Source organism: Takifugu flavidus, unplaced genomic scaffold (assembly GCF_003711565.1).
Source record: "Takifugu flavidus isolate HTHZ2018 unplaced genomic scaffold, ASM371156v2 ctg898, whole genome shotgun sequence".
Taxonomy (NCBI): Eukaryota; Metazoa; Chordata; class Actinopteri; order Tetraodontiformes; family Tetraodontidae; genus Takifugu; species Takifugu flavidus.
In genome coordinates, this window is record NW_026622508.1 from 1,024 (window position 1) to 5,309 (window position 4,286).

General features: G+C 48.4%; 1 long non-coding RNA gene across 5 annotated transcripts; it reads left to right on the forward strand.

Moving 5' to 3' along the window:
• Window positions 1–348: 348 nt before the first annotated feature.
• Window positions 349–3,659, forward strand: LOC130521348 (uncharacterized). 5 transcript variants are annotated; one of them, XR_008949295.1, is made up of 11 exons: window positions 362–571; window positions 677–841; window positions 992–1,117; window positions 1,396–1,467; window positions 1,575–1,680; window positions 1,906–2,063; window positions 2,143–2,197; window positions 2,274–2,401; window positions 2,477–2,574; window positions 3,164–3,232; window positions 3,317–3,659. It is a non-coding gene; the product is annotated as an uncharacterized LOC130521348 (long non-coding RNA). The 5 variants fall into 5 exon arrangements; XR_008949296.1 differs by lacking the exons at window positions 3,164–3,232; window positions 3,317–3,659 and adding an exon at window positions 2,939–3,017 and having other exon boundaries at window positions 349–571; window positions 2,477–2,851; XR_008949297.1 differs by lacking the exons at window positions 3,164–3,232; window positions 3,317–3,659 and having other exon boundaries at window positions 396–411; window positions 506–571; window positions 2,477–2,932.
• The last annotated feature ends 627 nt before the right edge of the window (window positions 3,660–4,286 follow it).

Below are 4,286 nucleotides of genomic sequence, written 5' to 3' on the forward strand. Positions count from 1 at the left end.
TTAGGGTTTAGGGTAGGGTTAGAGGGTTAGGGTTAGGGTTAGGGGTTAGGGTTAGGTTTTAAGGTTAGGAACTCTGGCGCCGCGAAGCGGCGTCAGAGTTCCGTGCACGGGCCATCACTTATGTCAGGCCAGGATCGGCTCATTTTAGGTTCAGGCCCCCCGGAACTTGTGTGCCCAATTTAAGGATCCAGCGCCGTTCAGCCCGGATCCGCTGGACAGTGGACCACATGGGGTCATGCTCAATGACCGTTGCTTGAAGCGACGGCCATCCGTGGTTTAGAAAATGATTCACCAGCGGGGTGTGGGTTTCCTTTTTCTAAGTATGTTATATCTATGTTGGGTAAACCGCAGGAGGAGGGTGTTTCTGGTCTCCCCAACATACTGAATGCCACACACCCCGCAAGTGATCAGGTAAACACAATTTCTTGTGTGGGGACTTCCATGGGTTTCCCCCTTAAAAACATCCTTGTGTACCTGGCTCCGTATCCACACTCTGTGTTTGTAGAATTCACCGCGGCTTCGGGACGCTGCCGTCGGAAGAGCCTTATTTTGGCCTTGACCAGCAGGTCCCGTAAGTTTTTGTTTTTTCTATATGCCGCGATGATTCTGCAGTCCGAGAAGGTGGAGTGGTTGCTCAGGATTTTTAAAAAATGTTTTTGATGTTTTTCATTAGTAGGGTGGCCGGAAAGGAATATGTCGTCACCAGGGGAACTACAGAGGACACGTGGACCGGCTTTGTCTCGAGGAACTCTCTGAGAGCCTGTCTCCTGAAGGACCTCGAGTATCCTCTGGTGGAGAGAGCCCGGAACAGTGTCCTGGTGGCCTCCATGAAATCTCCCTGGTGCGTACATATCCTGTGGAATCTCAATAGTTGAGATTTTAGCAGGCTCCGATGCAGCAGCGCATGCGAGTCAGTTTCCTTAAAGAACACCTTTATATCAAGGTTATTCGTGGCGTTAAATTTCTCCCCTTTAAATGTGGTTGTGTCCAGGAAGTCCACCGACACACTGTTTATGGTGGACTTAAGTTTGATGGATGGATTGTGCCGGTTGAGTGAATTGAGGAATTCCCCAAATTCCTCCTGTGTGTGATGCCAAACACCCCAAATGTCATCCAGGTACCTAAAATAATGTAAGGGCTTTTTTCCACAAGCCGCCAACGCCGATGTCTCCCACTCAGCCATAAAAATGTTGGCGTAGGCTGGTGCAAATTTTTTGCCCATTGCCGTTCCCTTAATTTGTAAATAAAATTTGTTATCAAATTGAAAATCGTTTCGTCTCAAATTAATATCAAGGAGTTGGAGAAGCTCCTTTTCCGGTCGTTTTTTATTTGGGAATTTAGAGAAAATGTTTTTCACCGCCTGGATGCCTTCATTTATGTCAATATTTGGTACAGGCTGTCAATGTCCAGGGTGAATAAAAATGAATTGGAGGGAACGTGCAATTTGGAGACTTTTTGGATGAAGTCGTAAGTATCCTGAATGTATGAGGGGTGTTTGCATGAGAGGGGATTTAAGAAATAATCAATGTACTCCGCCGTGTGGTAAGTTTCACTGTCACAATCACTCACAATAGGGCGGCCCGGAGGAATGATGTGCGGCCTGCTCCACTTGGCCGGATCCTTATGGATTTTAGGGAGTAAATAAAAAAGTCTGGCCCTGGGCTGTGGATTCCCCATCAGGTATTTATGTTGTTTCTTGTTTATAAATTTTTTCTCTAATAATTTGTTGATGATCTGCTCCACCAATTTAGTTGTTTCCAGATAGATAGGTTTGTCCAATTCTTTGTAATAATTCACATCTTCTAATTGTCTCCTGCCTTCCCATAGGTATTGTTCCCTGTCCATAATGACCACTGCGCTGCCTTTGTCCGCCGGCTTTATGATAATATTGATATTTTGTCTCAGCTCCTGCAGGGCTGTGGCCTCCTCATGGCTAAGGTTAGGCATCACCCTGCAGGGCCGGAATTTATGGTCAAAATATTGTTTGTCCGCTGTGATCAGCGTCTGGACTTCTGGGGGCAGTGTGTCCATGGACGGAGTCCAAGTGGATCTGGGAGTGAACGGTGGGGGCTCAGAATCACCATCCATTCCGCTATTTTGAAAATGGGATGCCAATTTAAGTCTCCTGTGGTATTGCTGCAGGTCCCATCTAGCCTGCTCCAGGAGATCCTTGTTGGTCCCTTGTGTTGGGATAAATGTGAGTCCCCTGTTTAATAATTTGAATTGTGGTTTTGTTAATTTAAATTTCTTAGCCAAAACAATGACGTTTTTAGACCCCTCCTGAAAAGGCAGGCTTATGGGGTCTGGCAGTTTACATGGTCAAACCAGTGTTGGAGCATGTTTCTGGCTGTGGCCCTCGTCCAATGGACGTGGTCATTGAGTGTTGAGAAGAGATGGGAAGGTAAAAGAGGGATGAAGAGACAGTTTTTCCTAATTTGTGAATTTAGAAATTTAAGGTTTCTTTGTTCTTTTGCAGGGAGGAGACTGGAAAAGTTAACCAGCGGCACCCAAATCCCCGCGCTGGGAAAGCGCTCATCTGCCGTTTCGACCGCCGCTCTCATTTGGGCAGACAAGGTGAGTCTTTCCTTCTGAGAGCGATTGTTAAGGCCAAAGGCCAAGATGACGTGCTCCACCTCTGTGTAGACTGTGGCCTTTTTTATGATCTCCTGTGCATGCCTAAGGTTTGCCCCTGGGTAACTCTCCACCTGCAGTTGGTCATTTGTAAATGGGGGGAATCTGCTCAGATTGGAGTCCCCCAGAATGAGCCACTTTTTAGTAACACTCAGGCCCCAATCCTGCATTTTGTTATTTGTGTGGATGTGTCTGGTGGCTCTGCGTGTCTCCGGTTCAGGTGAGTAAGGTTGTTGGGGGGGTTTTTTTACATCCATTTTGAGCTTACTTTGCACCGCTGACCTGAGCCTCCTGGCCATCTGTCCAGTGCCCTCCACTGGTGAGGGCAAAGGGACCAATTTCTGCTCGCTCAGGTCAATGAGCAGCTCCGTTTCTATCGGAGCATCAAGATGGAGTCCGTCTCCACTACGCAGCAGGGGTTAGCTTAGGGGAGGAGGTTACCGTAGTAGGTAGGTGGGCTGAACGGGGGGTTCTCTGTGGCTGTGGGGGTTATCTTGGGCTGGGATGTCTAAGAGATTTTCCTCTCTTATAGGTGACCATCCTCCTGATTCCTCTGTTTCCGTGCCAACTGACACCTTTTGAACGGATCTGGGTGGAGCAGGTGATGTGGGAACCAGTTCCAATTGTTTTGGTGGTTGATGCACCTCAACTGTAACTGTATGTTTGTCCACTGGTGTTGTTTCAGTGTCATTGGCCGTCTGTAAAGCAGGTGGATCTGCAGCAGGAGGAGGAGGGGAGGAGAGAGAGGATGACGGCGGCGCAGGACCAATTCCCCTCCCCCACCTCCCATTCTGGCAATGATGTGTGCCTGTGCCTGCTCCAGAGTCTCCCCATGGAGCCGTTTGCCCAGGTTCCGTTTTGCCCAAATGGAGGCAATCTGGAAAGGTCCCTCCCATCCCTGGAGTGACAACTGGGTGAGCGCCCCCAGCTCCAACTCCAGTTCATACATATAATGATCCCGGAGGATCATCATGGTGGTTGCCTCCCAGTTCCTGGCATTCCCCTCTAATAAAAGACTTGTTCTCTGATTAGGATTTGCAGGTTTTATTGTGTTTGCCAGGTTTATAGACAGTTTTTCTGATGGGGGGAGGGGACTGTTCAGCCAAAGTGATTTTAAGATGATGGGTAATTTTAATTATTTTAAACATGGTTCGAATTTTAAGACCAAAATCTGGTCATCAGATTTAGGCTTATTTTTGTTGTTAAGGTTGTCCGATTATTTGTGTTTTGTCGCATTGCAGCGTTCCCCCTTTATATGAACGCGCGTTGCGATTTTATTATAATTGTGCGGGGCCGAGTAACGTCCCTGCGGTTCAAAAAATTGCGGCTGGAAGCCTCGCTTCTGGAAGCGTTGTTGCGGGGCATAATCATCCCGTCTGCTACTCATCCTCGTAACCGAGGCGTAGCTGCGACGTTCCGGCTCCGGTACGGTCCCCCGTCACGTCCGTTGCGGTGTTCCGCCTCCGGAGCACGGTTCCTGCCATCATGGCAGAGCCAGTCATGACGGCTGGGATTCGGAGGCTCGGGGCGGCGGTGATGTTGATTCCGCTTGCGCCCTTGAGACACCAGAATCCACCCGTCATCGTTTCTGTACTCCGCCATGTAGAAGTTGGTAATTATTTTCCGAATTTTTTAATCGAAAACGAGCTATTGTT